Raw genomic sequence first — 22,546 nt, forward strand, 5'->3', positions numbered from 1 at the left:
GCCCTTATGGAGCTATCGTACAGAAAATAGCACCCTGGACCCAGGTGCAACATCAGAGTTTTGACATAAGTCTTCATCTCAAGTCATTATAATGTTTCATTTACATATTGTAATAGTAGCTGTGATTACCTATGCTTTAAGTTTTTTTTTCCTTTTTTTTCTGTTTTGTTCATATCCAGGGCATTGTTTTGATTATAATCAAGACCTTTAATCTAATTGATAGATTAGACTGCAAATTCTTCTCAGTAGGCACCGCACTAGAAAGTTTCTCGTCTGATTGCTTACCTCTTTTCCTTTCATAAAGAATATTGCAATGCAAGAAGTATAACCAGTTGTTTAAACATTTGAGGAGACATCGGTTGTAACAGGGGGATTTACGTTTCACCATTATGAGAGGCCATCTCTAAAGATCGGTTGCATCTTTTTGTCCTATCAATACTTGCCAAGGTCTATAAACATCTGTCATATAGGCTTTGTGTTATTCATGAGAGGCATGATTTCATTACATGTTACTGTGTTCCCATGGACATAACACTTAGTCCTAAATGCAAAGGATCAAGACAATCTTCTGTAATTGGACTCTTTCATAACCTGACAGCACCATGGTAATCGGCATCAAGGTAAAACACTCGCCCAGTTCGCCTAGCAGATGTGGATTCAGATTGGCAAAGCCCAAGTGCTCCAGCATTGACTGTGTCCCGTTGCTTCCCCACCTTTGTGTTATGAATTTTTTCATATTCCAGCCTTCTAGACCCCTGCACTTTGATTTCTGTATAATTATCTTTTTTTTTTTTTAACCTATCTTATTTTGCTGGGAGGGTTAGAACAACCTGCTGGTATTGAAACTGGCAGCAACTTGTTTCTTCCCCTTTCACCTTCACGGCTGGTATTTAGATACTATTAGGGTATTGCTTCTCCCCTATACACTCTACTATTGCCATTACATTAAGCACTTCACTATTGCCTGTATATCTATCATTAGGTATAACACCATTTTAGTAAATTGATGCACAACTCTTGCACATTAGATTTATACATTATATGTCTCACTGTGTTACAACTGCAACTTCAGTATTTTTTTTTTTTTGTATTACCTCATAATGCTTGCTTCAGCCATATGTGGTGTTTTACAAAACCCTTTATAACAGCTTCTAGCCCAGGTAAGTTTGATTTGTAAGTCGGTGTTGTAGGAATTTATTTTCGTGGCATGCCATTCATTATATATATAGGCCATCGGTTCAACCCATGTTCATTCCATTAACCAGTTTATTCCCTGCACATGTGATGGTCTAAAGGGCATCGGTTGTCGCTCCATCCATTGTACTGATAGACTCTACACACATCAAAGAGTCTCATATATAGTCTGTGATATCAACTACCCTTCACAGCACATTGTAAGTTGATTTTCACATCATGCTCCCAATCATTCAAGGTTCTAGGGGACATTCCAGTTGTGCAACATGGGTGTAAATAAAAAAAAAAAAAAATTGGATTTGCAACTGTAGAAACATATATATATATATATATATATATATATATATATATATATATATATATATATATATATATATATATATATATATATATATATATATATATATATTCTTGGGTATCTCGTATGTCCACTCCTCGTGCTAACCCACTTTGCAGGGAAATCTGGAGTATGCTGACTCTTTCAATTCTGCATATTTTTCTTATTTTTATCTTGATTTATGTCAGAGATGTAACAATTCAATTTGGAATAATATTTACTTTTACTGCTTAGACTAGGATGCATATCATATAGTTTAAATTCCTGCAATATCCTGTTTATGTGATTCATGCATTTTATTTCAAAAACACTATGGATGTACACGAATGGCACATGCACCAACTCTTAGGGAGTTGATGAACTCGGTGGAGTCCATATTTACGGCCCTAGTCGGAATATGGACGAGACCCAGATCCATCATCTCCCTACCATTCACATTGAGCCTACACTCTTAGGCTATCTTAAAATGCACATCATATTTCCAATTTTGCAAAGTATTGTGCATTAAATCAATTAAGCTCTAAACATATTCATGGCCACAGTCAGAATATGTGAATGATTTATTTTGACTTAATACACATTTTTCCAACAAATTTCTCAGAAAATCTTTTCAAAGTGCATTCATTCACTCATATCATTTGCATCATGAAATCATTGATTTTCTCATGATTTTCTTAAGAAAATTTCATTCTCAAGAAATCGATTTCTCAAGAAACTCTGAGAATTTTTCAAAATCGGTTTTCCCAAGTCAAGTTTTTCCGCAGTTTTCCATGGAAAAGGTTATTTTCTCAAGATTTTCAAAAGAAGTCTCTCACCTTCTCAAAGATCAAAATCGATTTTCAAGTGTTTCAAGGCTAAGATCCTTAGGATTTCAGTTTCCCGAGTTTCGATTTTCCATCTCCAAAGAATTTTATAATGAATTTCAATCATTTTCCAAAGAAAGCTTTCAAAAACTTGAAGCTTTTCCTGACAAGCATTTTCCCTTCAAATGTTTACCCTTTTCTCAAGAATTCTTTCCATTTTCTTAGGATTTTCATCCATTCATGATTTTTCCAAATGTTTATAAACTTTCTCGAGATTTCAAATCTTCTTCGTATGAGTATCCTGAGAAATTGATTTCCATCTTTTTCCTGAGAAATATCATTCAACTCCAAATGTTTTCTGAGCATACATCATGTTTTTCCAACTTACATTTTCCAAAATCTCATAACACATGCCTGAATTCTCTGTGCATTTAGGATAGAACACGATTTTGATGATTTAACTAAGTCAAGCACAATTTTGGTCCTTGGTTCGATTACCCCTGTTAAAGGTGGCAGGAACGGTCGAACCTCGTACCGACAGATCAAGCCCCATCACATGGATTTTCCCACAAATTTTCAAAACGAAGGAGAGTATTTCAAAACAATTTCCAAAATCCAGTCAAGTTTGAATCACGAAAGCATTTTCCTCTCTCTTCCGCAAGAGAGGGAAGACAGGAAAAATTTTGCGACGATAACAGGTTTGGCGACCGTGATGGGACCTATCCTTGTCTGGTCAAAATTGTGCTTGACTTAGTTCAATTATCGAAACTGTGTTCATAAAATGTCAGCTCTTTTACTTTTGATATCATGTGAACCTAGAAGCCAAGATTCTGACCTAGCTGACATTGATTGCATGTAGACTAGGCATGGTTTGGTAGGACCAGATTGAGGAGATATTTTCATGTTCACATAGACTTAGGTCTAAATACAACTCTCCTAAATTTAGGATCTGAATGCAAACAATGTATGTTTCTTCAAAGATTTTCAAAAATCTATGTCTCTAGGACTTAGAGCCCTCTATTTCTTGCATGTGATCATTTTTTCAAAACCTCCATTACCTATCATTACCCGGTCTTCACGTTGCTAGGCTCTCTTCCAAAACCCTAGTTTGGGACAAAGCCTCACAACTGGGCCAATTATTTGGGTTAACACCCCCCTACCACGTACCGCGGGCCACAGTCCGAAGTATATCGGTAGGCGCTCAAGGATGTTGGAAAACCTTACCTTAGAACCGGAGTTGAAATTATATGCCACGTACCTCGAATTTTGATTCGGGTATATCGGCATAACTGGATTGGACAAAGATGATCTGAACCTAGAGTTAGGATCAGGGTCCTACAGCTATTTTCAAAATGATGCATCTAGAATCAGCCTTTTAGGGAGTGCTGAATGTGCATAAATGTTTATGCAAAATGTGATTGTTTGTATGCTACTTTATTTCTTTCACATTTTCACCAAAACTATTTTCAAATACCAGTATTCTCATCCTTTTCTTTTATTTTCTCAAACCTTGGATGATTTTCTCAAATATCACATTTCTTTCAAAACTTCAGGTGGTTTTTCCATTCTACCTTTCTACTGGATCTCAAATTTCTAACTACATTTTATATCCTGCCTGCAAAATTTTTCAAAAAATTCCCACATTTTCCTAAGTCTCATTCTGAGTCTTTCTCTATTTTCAGTTTGATGGCATCCAGTCAAGTCGATCCTATCTTTCCTGAAGGTCACATCTCCTACGAGGTGGGACAAGGTCGTCCTGAACATCGAGCCCTTAGCACCGGAACCTTCATTCCCCAGTGGTACTATTCTTGGGTCAAAAGCTTTTCCCATATGTTCCCGGACCATTTAAGCGAGTGTGGATTAGAATTGGTGTCAGCAGTCAGAAAGCAGACCATCAATGGAAACCTGATCTATGCAATGGCGGAGCGATGGAATCCACAGACATGCACCTTCTGGTTCCCATGGGGAGAAATGACCGTTTTAATGGATGAATTTTCAGAAATCATGGGGTTACCAGAACCAGCCGGTCAACCAAAAGATCCATTAGAACATCAATTCCTGATCAATGTCAAGGGTTTGGACCCCCAAGACTCATTAGCCCGTATGACAGGCCGTCGATCCTAGCCCCTGATCCAGTTGGACGGAAATGAATATGTTAACCTGCTTGAATTGTACCGCCAGTACGGAACCTTCGTTGAAGTCAACTCATTATCAAGGACAGCCAGAGAAAGAATTCAGAATGCAATGGTCCTGTGCAATATAGGATTATCCCTTTTTCCAGATGGACAAAACTACATGGACATCAGAATAATCCAGCTTATGCGAAGATGGGGAAGTCGACAGACCAACCGACTCTCCATAGCCATGGCAGCGCTCGCCTTCCTGTATCGGGGTCTGACTCGTTTCTCACTTGGAGAATCTATTCTCGTCGAAGGATTCATCTACGCGCTTCAGTCCCGGTTCTTCCAGCATGTTCTAGCCCGAGCAAGCTCTTTCAGATATAATGGACAAGAACTCCTTCCAGTGGCACAATATCGCTCCATGATTGACAGCATTCGAGAAGATGACATTGTCTGGGACTATTTCGATCGGCAACTGTCTCATCCCAGATATACATACGCTTATGGCAAGCGATTCAAGTTGTTGGAACCATTCTTCTACACTTACTATCAGTCGGAGCGATGTGTTCGACAGTTCTCCCAGAGGCAGCAGTACATCGAAGCCAGACTACTATCAAGAGCTATGGCAGAGTTCGATCTCACTTCCGCACAATGGTCCGGGGCATATTATTCTGCCCACTACAGCTGGGATTTCTTTGTCTCTCTTAAAATCTTTCCAGGTCCTAGAGTGTCTGCCGACTATCGTGAATGGTGGCAAATTGTTTGTCCTCCACCTCTTTGTCAAGATCAATAAAATCATATTTTTCTCATTTCAATAAAATTCTCTCTTTCTATTGTGGTTTGACGACCTCGCCTAGGTAACAAGGCATATTTTCGTTGTTTATTTCTCTTGCAAAAAGAATGACAACACAATTGTCGTGATTCTCGCGACGACTCAGTCCCTAGTAATGGGATATCTTTTTCAAATTGTCTACCATATTTTCAGCAAATATTTCTTCCAAAAACCAATTCCTTCAGAATCTAATCAGGTTTTTGCTCTGCAGAGAGCATCCATAACATTTGATGGTTCGAACAAGATCAGGTAAAAGAACAACGACATCTCAATACTCGTCGGCCTCAGAAGAAGAGATAGGCTCTCCGAGATCCGAGAGGAGTCAAGAGCAGCAACAGGAAGATGATGACATAGACCCGCAAATGTATGCCATGTTTCAAAAAATGATGAATAAAAATGATGAATGAACAGCCCGAGACCAGCTCAGAAAGAAACCCATTCAGAGAGAAGTTCCATGGTCACAGGGATAAGAAGGCTTCCAGAAAGCAAGTTCAGCCGGAAGAGATCTCAGACGGAACAGACTCTATTGAAGATACAGATGAAGAATATGAAGTGCCTCCGGTATTTCAGAAGCGGGGCCAAGAACAAAGAAAAAGTCGCTGATCAAAGAGTCAGGTCACAGAAGTGCCCCTGCAAGCATAATTCAGAGAAATGGCCCGAGTTGTTAAGGATCTTCAAGCCCGCGACAAGGGCAAGAAAGTCTTCACCAGTGAGGACTTCTATGACGGCTTAGAAGGGGATGATGATCTGGAGAATCTTCCCCGTAAATTCATCAAGTTCGATAGTTCTGGCGACCCAAAAACTCATCTTGCCACTTTCTTTGCTGAATGCTCAAAGTTCAAGAGGGATAACCGAGCACTATTTTTATGCTTCCCCCGCAGCTTGGAAGGAGTTGCGGCTAAATGGTATCCGGAGCATATCAATTCAATCGAGCTCAAGGAGTTCAATAAAGTGGTAAACCTATTCATTGAACGCTTCTTGTTCAACACAGAGGCGCTTCCTACACTGAGTCATCTCTGCAATCTAAGGCAGAATGAGAATGAAAAGGCACGAGACTTTATTCACAGATGGAGGTCAGCCTGCAACAAAATGAGAGATCCTATCTCCGAAAAGCATGCCTTATCCTTAATCCTCAACAACTTCTCACAACCATTAAGAGGATTGGTCTCTATTGCACCATCCCGTACCTTTATTGAGTTGACTGAACGAGCCGAATGACTCGAGTTGAGTGTGGAAAATGAAGTCTACGAGGGCTTCACTTTTTCCAAAAACAACCCTCAAGGTGAGCAAAAGAAGAAAGCTCACTTCACCTATTCTGCCAACAACAACAACAGTCAAAATCAGTATAAAGGGCAGAAGAAAGATTATTGCTACGGCTCAGGCAGTTCGAACAACAAAGAAGATCAGAAAGGAAAGCCTGCTCCTCAATACAGCAAACCTCCTCAGCAGGATCAAGGGCCGAAACTGCGTGAGAAGACCAAACATGAAGGATGGAGTTACGATAGAAAATTTACTCCTTAAGACCAATCACTCGAAGATGTGCTCGAGTATATGATGTCAAAAGAGATGGTTAAGTTGCCTAGATTGGCCGATCCCCCTGTGCCCATGGGGAAATGGAAAGATCAGTTTTGCAAGTTCCACAGGACAGTGGGACACAACACTGAGAACTGCTTTGTTCTCAAAAACATTGTAGAAGAACTTATTGAAAAAAATCTTTTAGTGGAAGGAGAAGAAGAATGGAAAATGGATATTCTGAAATAGCTCTTTCCTTCACACACCACGACAGTAGTGTCCGCACAGCCATTCCTGCCTCACGAACACATCAAGCTGTGTTCTGCACAAGATCTCCAAGTTCAACACCAGGTTTCAGTGCTACGACAAGCATCACCAGCCGCCAAGAAAGTGGACATAATTTCAGCTTTTGATAAGCTAAAAGTATCAGCGGAACCAGCCGAAGTATTTCCTACAGCAGCCAGTAAAATTCCAGGGTTCCCAAAACATTTTCTCAAATCCATCCCAAAAAAGGGAGAAACTTCAACTCAGAAGCCTCTAACTGCTCTGTCCAATGTTTCAATTTTGGACTTAGCCAAAAATTCCCGCAAGCACCAACAAGTACTGGATGATCTGCTCAAAAAGATCAAAGTTAAGCCCAATACCACACCTGAAGACATGGCACAAATCGTGAACTCCGCCATGACCAATGCGCCAATCACTTTATCGGATGAGGACCTTCCAAAGCCTCATTCATTTCACAATAATGCTCTGTACATTGTCGTCTGAGTCAGAGGAATGACGGTACCACATGTGCTAGTTGATGGAGGCAGTAGCCTCAATATATGTCCCGAGATGACAGCAAAAGCATTAAGGATCAAGGATGAAGAATACATTCTGGATCCTATCACTATCTACGGATTTGACAACCATGGTCAAACGGCCAAGGGAAAAATATTTCTGAAAGTATTCATCAACTATTCAGTACATTCAGTGCTTTTCCATGTGGTCAATGTACCACCCACCTACAACCTGCTGCTCGGAAGAATATGGATCCACAATGCAAACGCAGTACCTTCCACTCTCCATCAATGTGTAAAATGGTCAAAAGGCGGAATGATTACCACAATACTGGGAGAAGACCCAGAAGAAAGGCTCCTGCAGCCCATGATTCCCGACCGTCATTCACTGTGGATATTCCCAGCATCAGGGAAAGTGAAGAAATCAATCTCGGAGAAAATCGAGAAATACTCCAGGCATCCTCAGAACTATCTCCGCACACTGTAGCCATAACGCGATGGAGAGGTCCTCAATTCTTCAAGGTTGGTGGTCGGATCAACTACAGTGTCATTAAAGATCACCCGTTGTTCCCGCAATTCATGAAGGCAAGAAAGGGGTTTGATTTACTCCTGAAGCACGGTTATCAACCCTTCAAAGGAATCGGCAAAAATGAAGATGGCCGCATCAAGCCAGTGATCCAGAAGCATCGTCCCCACAGAGCAGGACTAGGGTTCTCCGGAGAGAGCTCACCAAAGAAGACTGTTTTTGTCAAAGGGACACATTGAGAGCCATTCATTATTTTCTTTCTATTCTTTTCAATAAATGTCTCATTTTATTAATGTCTTTGATCAATTCAAAATCAATAAAGTTCCAAGTTTTTTTTATCTATCTGGATGCCATCTGTCTCCTTTTCGTCTATCTCTTCATTATAATTTTAAATACCATTTTATGTACAGTTCTCTTCAAATGATTGCTTGTCTTACGATAGGCAAATTTATCTGAACCAAATTTCTTATCCAAAATTTCAGAATGACTTCTCGGACAATCAAGAAGCTCGTTCTCAATCCCAAGGCTTTTCAAAAGTCGGCAGCAATTCACCGAGTCAAAGCAAGCACAGGAGATGACAAGATTGCAAAGCATCCCGATGATTATGCAAAATTTGATCCGTCTCTTCAGGAATTACCAGAGTTCGCCGCAGTTCAGAAGCAGGACGAACCATCTCCTCTAGTACAAGATCCGACTGAAGATGTCAATATCGGTTCAGAGGAAGATCCCAAAATTCTCCAGATCGAAACCAGTTTGAGTCCGAAAGAAAAGGAAAGGCTCACTAATTTTCTCAAGCAACATGAGGAAGTGTTCGCATGGACATATGAAGATATGTCGGTCTTAGACCCAAAATTGGTTGAACACCGTCTCGTCTTGAAGCCAGAGGCTAAGCTAGTCAAGCAGAAGCTGAGAAAAATGGATCCTAGAATAGAACAACGGGTCAAAGAAGGACTCGAAGATCTGCTCAAAGCAGGATTTATCTGAGCTATTGACTACCCCGATTGGTTAGCCAACATTGTCATTGTTCCAAAGAAAAGCGGCAAAGTCAGGATTTGCATAGACTTCAGAGACCTCAATAAGGCGACTCTGAAGGATGACTATCCACTTCCAAGCATCGATCTTCTCGTCGATAGTACAGCAGGACATGCTATGTTCTCTTTTATGGACGGATATTCCGGCTATAATCAAATTAAGTTAGCTGCCTGTGACCAATCAAAAACTTCCTTCACTACGCCTTGGGGCACTTTCTGCTATACAGTTATGCCTTTTGGGCTCAAGAATGCTGGAGCAACATATCAACGAGCAATGGTCGTTATCTTTCACGATCAGATGCGCAAAATCATGGATATGTATGTTGATGATATCCTCGTGAAGTCTAAAGAAGAAGAAGATCACCTCGAAGCGCTTGATCAAGTCTTTAAGAGACTCATTCTTTACAAGTTAAGGCTTAACCCGCAAAAGTGTGTCTTTGGAGTCGAATCAGGCAAACTGTTTGGTTTTCTGTTCAGCAAAAAGGGAATTGAAGTTGACCCAGCCAAAGCAAAGGCTATCATTGATATGTCACCCCGAAGAATCTCAAAGAATTGCGTAGCCTTCAAGGACGTATGCAATCAATCCGGCGATTTATTTCCAACTTGGCAATGAGATGCAAACCTTTCAACCACTTTCTCAGAAAAAAAGTTAAGTTCGAATGGGGACCAGAATGTCAGCAATCGTTCGATCGGATCAAGAAGTATCTTCTCAATTCTCCCATCTTGAAGCCGCCCAAATTGGGAAAACCTCTTTTTGCTATATATCTCAGTCAATCAAGTCGCATGCAGCAGATTCTTGGCACAGTACAAAGAAGGCAGCCTGATAGAGCACGCCATCTATTATGTGAGTAAGACTTTCATAGACTATGAAAAGAAATACTCTCATATAGAGAAGACCTGCCTAGCTCTGGTATGAACGTGTCAAAAGCTAAGACACTACCTGCTAGCATCAAAAGTCAAAATTTTGTCCAAACTCAATCCTCTCAAGTATATCTTAGAACAACCTTTCCTCAGCGGACGAGTCGCCAAATGGCAAGTCTTACTAATGCAGTATGACTTAGAATATGTCTCACAACAATCAATCAAAGGCCAAGCAATCGCTGATCAATTGGTAGATTTTCCTCTGGCAAAAGAGGTGAAAGCCGAAGATGATTTCCCGGACGAGCAAATATGCAATATCCGACAGTATCCTATCTGGAATTTATTTTTCGATGGTTCCAAGAACATGGCCGGAATAGGCATCGGAATCTTACTAATGACTCCTGAGAAAGAGATGATTCCATTTTCCCTCAAGTTAGATTTTCAATGTACCCACAATATGGCTGAGTATGAAGCCCTGATTCAAGGTCTAAAGATTCTACTAGACTTCAATGTCAAGAGAGTTCACGCTTACAGCGACTCATTACTCATTGTCAATCAAGTCCGAGCCGAATGGCAGGTCAAAGATCAGAATCTATTTCCTTATCAAAAAATTGTTTCAGCTCTTGTCAACAATTTTGAAGAATTTCAGCTTTTTCATATCAAGAGAGATTTTAATCACGTGGCCGATAGCCTAGCCAGTTTAGGCTCCATTATGGCATTCAAGAATGGAGAATCTTGTCGCTCTTTCGAGATTGACAGACTTGACTAACCTGCTTTCCTGCCAACAGAACAAGTAAACCAAGTTGAGCAAAAGAAGAAGCCTTGGTATTACAACATCAAAACTTTCATAGAAACTTGTGATTTTCCTCCAGAACTCTCAAAGAAAGAGCAGCGAGCAATCCAGCGTACGTCTACTCGATACTTCATTCTGGCGAATGTCCTCTATCGTTGAGGATTCAGTTCAGAGTATTCCAGATGTTTAGACGAAGACGAAGCCAAAGAAGTCGTGCGAGAAGCACACGAAGGCATTTGTGGTGGCCATGTCGGCTACCAAACCCTTGTCAAGCAGATCGTCAGAGCAGGTTACTACTTGAAGACTATGCAGCATGACTGTTACTATTATGTGAAGAAGTGTGTTCAATGCCAAATACACGCACCCTCTATTCATGCTCCGGCAACTTATTTGCAATCTGTTGTTTCTCCATGGTCGTTCTCCATGTGGGCCTTCGATGTCGTAGGTCCCATCACTCCTTCTGCTTCAAATGGTCACAAATACTTCCTTGCCGCAACAGAATATTTCACCAAATGGGTAGAATCTATCACTCTTCGCATAGTGGAAGGCCGACACGTGGTCTCTTTCATCCACAAGAGCATCCTTTGCCGTTTTGGCATCCCACATGACATTGTGTCAGATGATGGCAGTCATTTCAAGAATAAAAAGATGAAGACATTCTGCTCAAAGTTCAAAATCTATCATCATTTTTCCGCTCCCTACTATCCTCGAGGGAATGGTCAGCCAGAGGCCACCAACAAAATTTTAATTCGTATCTTGGAGCGAACTGTAGAAACAGGCCGCGACTGGCATGAGAAGATCCACGATGCATTATGGGCCTACCGGACCACTATTCGTACTCCAACGAATGTTGTTCCATCAGAGCTGGTCAATGGAACAGAATTAGTATTGCCGCTACATGTTCAGAAGCCCGCTTTGAAATTTGCTTCATTGCTAGAATTATCTCTTGATCAATACCACCAGCAGCGACTGGTATAGCTAGACTTACTCGACGAGAGAAGGCTAAAAGCAGCAGAGCACGCTCAATCCTATCGCCAGAGAATAGCCAGGCAATATGCAAAGTCGGTTATCGAAAGGAGATTCAAAGTCAATGATTTAGTACTTCGATCCACAGCTTATCTCAAGCATCATCCCGGCGGGAAATGGTCGCCAAATTGGGAAGGTCCCTATGTCGTCAAAGAAGCATTACCCCGCAACTCATATTGGCTCATCAACGCCGATGGGGTGGAATTACCAGATCCCATTAATGCTTGACACTTGAAAAAGTTCTATACTTGAAACTTCTATTCTTCCTTTGTAATCTTCCCATTTTCTTCAAATAATGATCAAACTTTCTTTTCCCCGTTACACTGGGGCATTTTTAAAATTTTGTTCTGTATACAGGCAGGATAAACAAATTCCTCATTTCACGCACTTGTGCATTCATGTGCATCAATTCATATTCATTTACATTCAACTGCATTAACAACAATCCGGTCAGTATTGGGAGTTCAACAAACAGTCCCATCACAATTCCTAAATGATTCAAAATTGAAAGGTAATCACCAGTACTGAACCAAAACCCAGCGCTCGAACTGGTATTATTTCAAAATCCAGTGTTCAAACTGGTACATTTTCAAAATCCAACTGTTTGGAAAACCGAGTTCCGACTCGGGTTTTTATTCAAATTATCTTCTTTTGTTGATCCGGGTTCCGACTCGAGATCTCGTTATTCATTCGAGCTCAGATTCGAGCTCTTCATTCTCTTTTGTTGATCCGAGTTCCGACTCGTGATCTCTTTACCTTTTTCGGGCTCTAATTCAAGCTCTTCATTTTTCTCTGTTGATCCGAGTTCCGACTCGTGATCTCGTTATCTATTCGAGCTCTTCTTTTCTTTTGTTGATCCGGGTTTCGACTCGTGATCTCATTACCTTACTCGAGCCCTGACTCGAGCTCTTCATTTTCTTTTGTTGATCCGGGTTCCGACTTGTGATCTCTGTGTTTTATTCAAGCACTGACTTGAGCTTTTCATTTTCTTTTGTTGATCTGGGTTCCGACTCGTGATCTCTGTATTTTATTCGAGCTCTGACTCGAACTCATCATTCTCCTTTGTTGATCCAAGTCATTTCAATCCTCAGGTTCTGCCAATTGCTCAAATTTGATATTCTTCCCACCAATTTCCAATTTAAATCTTTGGGTCATGCAATTCTCTAATTTCGACCTCTGGGTCACCCAATTTCCAATTTCAAATTCCAATTCTCAATTCCAATTACCAAATTCTCAATTTCGACCATCAGGTCACTCAATTTCCAATTTTGACCTCCAGGTCATCCAATTTCAAACATTCGACTTTCGGGTCACTCAAATTGTCAATTTTGACCTTTGGGTCATCAATTTCCAATTTTGACCACTAGGTCACCCAATTTCGACCTTTGGGTCACTCAATCCTTATTTTCGACCTTTGGGCCACACAATGTCGACCTTTTGGTCAACCAATTCCTAATTTCGACCGTTAGTCATCCAATTTCGACCTCCGAGTCATCCAATTTCCAAACAATCAATTTTCTAATTTCCAATTTCGACCTTTGGGTCAATCAATTTCAATATCCAATTTCAATCATTTTCTCTTGCGAGAGACCCCTTTTAGGGAGAGTTCGAGGGAGCTCGTTCTTTTCGCATGCTATCCAATTCGTTCACTTAGCCCCTTTTCAGGGAGAGTTTGAAGGGACTTGCGTCTTTGTGAACCATTTGCAAAACAATTTCCAATTTCACACAAGGAACCCTTTGAAAGGGAGAGGCTCGACGGAGACTCGCTTTTCTTGTGACCCCCCAATTTCATACTAGGCCATTTTCTTCATGAAGAACCCTCTTGTCAGGGAGAGTGTGATGGACTCCTTCCTTTCATGACCCAATTTTCAGACCTCACTATTATCGGCCCCCTTTCCATAAGAGAAGCCTAATATTAGGGAGCTTTGACGAAAGCTTAATTTCTCTTCGAAAGTTCGTTTTGCAAACACCTCCTCTTCAGGGAAGAAAGGAGTATTTTCCATTTCCCATTTAGGTAAAAGCTAAGCCTGAGTCTTTCTTTTTAGGGAAAAAGAGAGGAGAATTTTCGTCACGGATGTGTTGAGTCGGACCTCAAATGCTCTCTTTCACCAAGGATTTCGAGAAAATTTTGTCAATTTGTCAATCAATTAATTGTTGATCTCAGAATCTTTATTGCACAAATCTTTATTTCAGTTTACCTTCAACATTACTTCCAAAAGAGTGAAGCTTTTGCAAAAAGAGATTCAAAACTCAAATTCTTTTTATTGGCCAACCAAAAGGACGAAGGAAAAATCCTCGATGTGGCCAGAAAAGAAGATTCAATGTTATTGCAAAGCCATAAATGATTGATATTGATCGCAGTCAATGGCACATTTTTAAAGACCATTATTGTAAAGATGAGGCAGTGAAAATATCCTGAGCGCTAGAAAAAGAGAGCATTCACCCAAGCCTTGTCCCCTCAAAATCACCTAAGCTGCAATTAAATATCCGCAAAAGGGATCTCTCACTTGTCGTTAAGATGAAGGCGAATTAAGCGAGTAGACCCCCGGGGCCAAAGAAGATTTGAAACATCTCCAAGATGACGGAGTTTGTGACGAATCCTTCCAGGGAAAGTCCAAAGCACTGTCGAGATGAAGGCAGATGTGATGAACCTCTCGATAATCCCTAAAAGGTATTAAATTTCAGCTATCCTTCAAAGATCTCTAATCCCTAAGCCAAGACCATCAAAGAAGGATCGAAACATCTCTAAGTTGAAGAAGTTTGTGACGTACCCTTCCCAAAAGAGAGCAAGAGAGGAAAAAGAAAGAGAGAAAAAGTTGGAACATCACCAAAATGAAGGAGAATATAACTGAAACCCAAGAGAGCCAAAAGAGTGTAGAAAGATTATCATGAGAGAAGCTCCCAGGATATCAAACTGCCAAATCTATCAAGAATCTTCTTTAAATTTGTGAAATTCTATTATCAATATTCTTTCATCGATTGCTTTCATAATATCAAATTCTCTTTCCGTTCATATCAAGGAAATTGATAGCTTCCTTGAAGAAGGTCAATTGCAAGCAATTTGGATTCCAAATCTTGATTCTACAAAGTGAAGCTCGTTTAAAGGTAATGCTTCAGGTAGAAAAGAAAGAATATTTTGCAACAATGCGTATCATTTTCAAATACTTTGAATCAACAACAAAATTTTCAACATTTTGACAATATTTTTTAGCTATCCTGAAGTGAAGTGAGAGCTTGATGTCTGTTTTTTATACATCCTGACACCAATTTTTAAATCCCTCTTAAGGACTTAATTCCTTCCCTTATGTGAGAGTGTGAGCTCTCTGATTCGCACACTTCCCTGTGTCCCCACTATCCAACCATAGACAGTCCCATTTCGGTTCGAGGTCGAACCACCAATCATTTTCTCGCAAAACACAATTTCAAAAGCTATTTAGTCTTAGCAATGAGACGCCCAAGATCAATCCCTTTTCAAGCTTTAGGGACCCCATTTTCCTTCCTTTTGCAAAACCCCTGTTGGATTTATCATGCAAAATCTGAAGGTTCCATCATGGTCTCTCCTTTCGAGGATTCCATTCCATTTTCATTTTCCACCCAATCAGGATAAGGGTACAAACCTGAGCCTCATTCAAAGAGGTATTTTATTTTCCGCCCAATCAGGATAAGGGTATAAACCTGAGCCTCATCAAAGAGGTATTTCATTTTCCGCCCAATCAGGATAAGGGTACAAACCTGAGTCTCATTTCTATGAGATATTTCAATCCCCAATCAGGTTAAGGGTCAAACCTGAGCTTCGTTCCATGTGAGGTATTTCTGTCCCATCCAGGTTAAGGGCAAAAACCTGAACTTCGCTATCAAAGAATGAATCTTTCCTCTTCATTCTCCACTTCATATCTACCATCTTTCTCGGGCTAATTTTCTCACACCCAGTCAGATCCTCCTTACTGGGATATTTTTATAGCCCAAATTTGGTGTGTTTTTCTTTGCCACTAAGCTCGATCATAAGCCGACTTAGTAGCAAAGATGGGCATCTGTAAACACCCCAAATTTTCATTCACCTTCTTGACATTTCCACCAATCATCACATTTCGGTTCTCCAGAACCAATGGAGGGCAAAATGGTCATTTTCTGAGATTGAACCTTGCAGAAAATCTAAAATTTCATTCTTGAGCCTCAAAATTTCTATATTTAGGTTCAAAGACATCTTCAAAATGCAAATCTTCAAAATCCTTTTCTGGACAAAAAGCTAGAATTTCCAAGTCCGAGCTCAGAGTGACATTTCATAGAACATGTCTTTGCATAGCATTGTATCATTTCACTACACAGCATGTCATTTTGAGATCCGGAACTCCTGATTTTCAAAATTGTCAATCCATATTTGATTTCTAAACTTTTTAAAATTGATTTTAAAACCCTGGGTTTTCAAAATTATCAATTCTTCGCATTTTACCCCCAGGACCCTGTATTACGAAAAGTTTTCTCAAGAAAACAATCTGGATGGTTTTGACATTTCAAAATTTTGCCAATTGAAAAGAGGGGGACACAATTTCAAAATTCATAAGATCTTATTTCAAACTTTTACAAAAGGGCTCCGAATTTCTCTACTCCTTTCAAAATTTCGCCCTGAAGAACCATTTTTCTTCGAAGTTTTGAAATCAAGCCAAATTTTGCTTCATGTTTTCCACAACTAGCCTACTATTATGAAAATTCCAAAAATATCTCATTCGGCTCTTATTTCAAATAAGTGACGTGGGACCCGCCTCAATGTGGTGTCACACTAGAATTCTCAAATATTTCCCTTATTTCCAATATAGTGCCATTCGGAAGTGGCACCGATTTATAAACCTTGTTTTCCACTCAATTTTTAATAAAATAATTAGTGGGCCCACGTAGGTGGCACCCCACTAAGACTCTTTGCCAAGAAAAACACAATCTTTTTTTTTACTTCAAAAAGTTTTCAAATCAGTTGAGGTGGCACCACCTTAAAAAAAAGGGGGGGGGGAAGGGAAAACAAAATCCTTTTTTTTTTAATCATTTTTTTACTTTTCAGCCCCAAATGGAGCCATTGTGAAACCCTACCCAAAAACTTTTATTTTTACCTAAGTGTCAAAAAAAAATTGCTGGAGAAAGGGAGATGTCCCCCTCTAAAAATGGCGCACATTTCAAAAAATTTCAAAAACTCGTTTTAAAAGATTATCAAGGCCGACTAAAGGGGAGGAAAAGGGGGGGGGGGGGGGGTTGAAGCATCGGCTAATAAAGAAAGGAGGGTAGTCCAGCAAAGGGCATCGGATTTTCCCTTAACCTCAGATATTTCTCGCTCAACGAATTTCGACTCTCAGCTCCTTCATCCCATCACCAGCAGAAAGCCGACTGCATCTCTTACTTTGTTCCTTTTGTTCGCTAGAAACCCCGCTTCATCACGTTGCCTCTTTCCTTCCGGCAAAAGAGAAGACCATCCATCTTCAGTCCAGCCAGCAGGAGATTCAGCTCACCCAGCAAGCAGCACTTCTTCAGCCTCTGCCAAGACAAGGTAACGGCCCTCTTTTACACCTATATTTGTGAGAATTAGGCATCATATTATGTCATCTGCAAGGCAAAACCCGTAACAACGATGGATGTGGCTTGCAACTTGGGTTTCCCAATGCGTTTGGAAGCAATGATGCCCCTTTAATGGCATTCTCATTCCAGCATGATCCCCCAAAATCATCATTTTCTTTCTTCTTGGGAAGCTTTTTGCACAATTCATCTCAGCATTGTCTAAAATCGTCATTTATATTTTTTTTTTAGCCTTTTGCATAATTTCCCCCAGCATCTAAAATGTTTTCAGATAATCTTCATTGCAATTCGTGACCTGCACATCTAGATCATTTGGTTGCATGTTCAGGACTCCATTTACGCTATTGGGGTCATTCTGCAACTAATTTCTAGCCTGTTAACATTCCAAAACTTTTTTTAGTGGAGGTGATATCGATCAGTATCACTCTCACCTTCCTTTAGGCAGCCTTGTTATTCCCCATGTTTTCCCCACATAGTAATGTTTACTATAACTTCTCTGTATTCCAATCTTTTTCTTTATCCATGCAGTTCGTTTTTTTTTTTTAAAAGCATGCGCATGTCATGACCCCAAGTGATGCCCTTATGGAGCTATCGTATAGAAAATAGCACCCTAGACTCAGGTGCAACATCAGAGTTTTGACATAAGTCTTCATCTCAAGTCATTATAATGTTTCATTTACATATTGTAATAGTAGCTGTGATTACCTATGCTTTAAGTTTTTTTTTTCTTTTTTTTCTGTTTTGTTCATATCTAGGGCATTGTTTTGATTATAATCAAGACCTTTAATCTAATTGATAGATTAGACTGCAAATTCTTCTCAGTAGGCTCCGCACTAGAAAGTTTCTCGTCTGATTGCTTACCTCTTTTCCTTTCATAAAGAATATTGCAATGCAAGAAGTATAACCAGTTTTTAAACATTTGAGGAGACATCGGTTGTAACAGGAGGATTTACGTTTCACCATTATGAGAGGCCATCTCTAAAGATCGGTTACATCTTTTTGTCCTCTCAATACTTGCCAAGGTCTATAAACATCTGTCATATAGGCTTTGTGTTATTCATGAGAGGCATGATTTCATTACATGTTACTGTGTTCCCATGGACATAACACTTAGTCCTAAATGCAAAGGATCAAGACAGTCTTCTGTAATTGGATTCTTTCATAACCTGACAGCACCATGGTAATCGGCATCAAGGTAAAATACTCGCCTAGTTCGCCTAGCGGATGTGGATTCAGATTGGCAAAGCCCAAGTGCTCTAGCATTGACTGTGTCCCGTTGCTTCCCCACCTTTGTGTTATGAATTTTTTCATATTCCAGCCTTCTAGACCCCTGCACTTTGATTTCTGTATAATTATCTATTTTTTTTTAACCTGTCTTATTTTGCTGGCAGGGTTAGAACAACCTGCTGGTATTGAAACTGGCAGCAACTTGTTTCTTCCCCTTTCACCTTCACGGCTGGTATTTAGATACTAATAGGGTATTGCTTCTCCCCTATACACTCTACTATTGCCGTTACATTAAGCACTTCACTATTGCTTGTATATCTATCATTAGGTATAACACCATTTTAGTAAATTGATGCACAACTCTTGCACATTAGATTTATATATTATATGTCTCACTGTGTTACAACTGCAACTTCAGTAGTTTTTTTTTTTTTTTTGAATTACCTCATAATGCTTGCTTCAGACATATGTGGTGTTTTACAAAACCCTTTATAAGAGCTTTTAGCCTAGGTAAGATTGATATGTAAGTCGATGATGTAGGAATTGATTTTCATGGCATGCCATTCGGTATATATATAGGCCATCGGTTCAAGCCATGTTCATTCCATTAACCAGTTTATTCCCTGCACATGTGATGCTCTAAAGAGCATCGGCTGTCGCTCCATCCATTGTACCGATAGACTCTACTCACATCAAAGAGTCTCATATATAGTCTGCGATATCAACTACCCTTCACAACACATTGTAAGTTGATTTTCACATCATGCTCCCAATCATTCAAGGTTCTAGGGGACATTCCAGTTGTGCAACATGGGTGTAAATAAAAAAAATAAAAAAATTTTGGATTTGCAACTGTAGAAACATATATATATATATATATATATATATATATATATATATATATATTTATATATATATATATATATATATATATATATTCTTGGGCATCTCGTATGTCCACTCCTCGTGCTAACCCACTTTGCAGGGAAATCTGGAGTATGCAGACTCTTTCAATTCTGCATATTTTTCTTATTTTTATCTTGATTTATGTCAGAGATGTAACAATTCAATTTGGAATAATATTTACTTCTACTGCTTAGACTAGGATGCATATCATATAGTTTAAATTCCTGCAATATTCTGTTTATGTGATTCATGCATTTTATTTCAAAAGCACTATGGATGTACACGAATGGCACATGCACCAACTCTTAGGGAGTTGATGAACTCGGTGGAGTCCATATTTACGGCCCTAGTCGGAATATGGATGAGACCCATATCCATCATCTCCCTACCAGTCACATTGAGCCTACACTCTTAGGCTATCTTAAAATGCACATCATAATTCCAATTTTGCAAAGTATTGTGCATTAAATCAATTAAGCTCTGAACATATTCATGGCCACAGTCAGAATATGTGAAGGATTTATTTTGACTTAATACACATTTTTCCAACAAATTTCTCAGAAAATCTTTTCAAAGTGCATTCATTCACTCATATCATTTGCATCATGAAATCATTGATTTTCTCATGATTTTCTTAAGAAAATTTCATTCTCAAGAAATCGATTTCTCAAGAAACTCTGAGAATTTTTCAAAATCGGTTTTCCCAAGTCAAGTTTTTTCGCAGTTTTCCATGGAAAAGGTTATTTTCTCAAGATTTTCAAAAGAAGTCTCTCACCTTCTCAAAGATCAAAATCGATTTCCAAGTGTTTCAAGGCTAAGATCCTTAGGATTTCAGTTTCCCGAGTTTCGACTTTCCATCTCCAAAGAATTTTATAATGAATTTCAATCATTTTCCAAAGAAAGCTTTCAAAAACTTGAAGTTTTTCCTGACAACCATTTTCCCTTCAAATGTTTACCCTTTTCTCAAGAATTCTTTCCATTTTCTCAGGATTTTCATCTGTTCACGATTTTTCCAAATGTTTATAAACTTTCTCGAGATTTCAAATCTTCTTCGTCTGAGTTTCCTGAGAAATTGATTTCCATCTTTTTCCTGAGAAATATCATTCAACTCCAAATGTTTTCTGAGCATACATCATGTTTTTTTAACTTACATTTTCCAAAATCTCATAGCACATGCCTGAATTCTCTGTGCATTTAGGATAGAACACGATTTTGATGATTTAACTAAGTCAAGCACAAATTTGGTCCTTGGTTCGATTACCCCTGTTAAAGGCGGCAGGAATGGTCAAACCTCGTACCGACAGGTCGAGCCCCATCCCATGGATTTTCCCATAAATTTTCAAAACGGAGGCGAGTATTTCAAAACAATTTCCAAAATCCGGTCAAGTTTGAATCGCGAAAGCATTTTTCTCTCTCTTCCGCAAGGGAGGGAAGACGGGAAAAATTTTGCGACGATAACAGGATCCTATTTCAGAAAGGCATGCTATATCGCTGATCCTCAATAATTTTTTGCAACCTCTGAGAGGATTAATCTCTACCTCACCCTCCAAGTCTTTCTTTGAACTCATTGAACGAGCCAAATGGCTCGAAATGGGAGTGAAGAATGGGGTCTATGAAGGCATTACCATTGCAAGAAACAGTCAAGATGCCAAAAAGAAGGCTCACTTCACTTTTTCAGCCAAATCTTTCAATAATAGCAAAGGCAACAAGAATAATCATGACAACAGTTCGGAGAAATTCAAAAGGCAAAAAGAAAAGGACTTCAACAGTGATAATCCTCTTCAATCCAGCCCTCAACATAAGGAGAAAGATCAAGAAAAATCAAAGCGCAAGGACTGGTGAACTGATCGAGAATTCACCCCCCTGGATCAGACACTCGAGAGTATCCTTGAGTATATGCTTGCAAAAGACATTGTCCGGTTGCCTAAAGTCGTTGATCCTTCAGCAATTATGGGCAGATTCAAAGAACAGTTTTGCAAGTTTCATCGAGCAGTAGGGCACGATACAGAAAACTACTTCGTCCTTAAGAACATTGTTCAAGACTACATTGACAAGAAGCTCCTCGTTGAAGATGAAAAGGAGGACTAGTCATCCTGACAAAGATTTTTTTCACAATCATTCCAGAAGTTAACAATGTCGGCACTTTCCCATTTCTCATCTTGCTTAAAACTGTGATCATCGCAAAATTTTTCCTCTCGTAATATTCTCTCTCTTCCTTCTCTTTTTCCTTTCTTTCCTCTATTTCCTCCTTTTTGAAGGGAGAAAAATAAAAGACAGAAAGAAAGAGAGAAGAGAAAAAAAGAGAGAGAGAAACTCTTTTGCGGGGTCTCGACCTTAATTTTGAAAGTATTTAAGAAAATAACTCGCCTCCATTTTGAAATGTTGCGGGAAAATGGGAGACGGGATCCGCTCGTCGGTACAAGGTTCGACCGTTCCTGGCGCCTTTACCAGAGGTAATTGAACCAAGGGTCGAATTCATGCCTTTTTGCTTTGCTAAGAATTTATCTAAGAATTTATCCTAAGTCTAAATGCACAAAGAATCATGCTTGTGCAAATGCAAGGATGTATGCTCTTTTCAAAAAAATGATTTTGGAAATCTCCAAGTGTTTCTGATGAATTTTGATAGTAGAGTGAAGAAATGGTTTCTAACTTAGAACTTAAGATTTAAAGTTCTAAGTTTTTGGAATAATCAGAGTTTGAGAAAATAAATCTGGACTTTGAAAGAAATGATTTTGAAGTTTTGAGATAAAAGGAGAAGGGAAATTTTCAAGTCATAAATGGACTTTGAATTTAGAATTTTGAACCTGGATGAATGTTTGAAATGGAATTGAATTCTAGCTTTGAAGTTTTTGAAATCAGAATGAGATTTGAGAAATCTAAATAGAATTGAAAAAAGGAATTGATTTTAGGAATTATTGGGAATCAAGATGAACTTGGATTTTGAAATCTGGAATGAAATGGAATTGGATTTGGAATTGGGAATAGGATTTGATTTGAAATCTGATATTTAAGATGGAATTTGAATCCAAAGTCTGGACCCTAA

This window comes from Nuphar pumila, chromosome 14, assembly GCF_984573655.1.
Source record: "Nuphar pumila chromosome 14, dmNupPumi1.hap1.1, whole genome shotgun sequence".
Classification (NCBI taxonomy): Eukaryota; Viridiplantae; Streptophyta; class Magnoliopsida; order Nymphaeales; family Nymphaeaceae; genus Nuphar; species Nuphar pumila.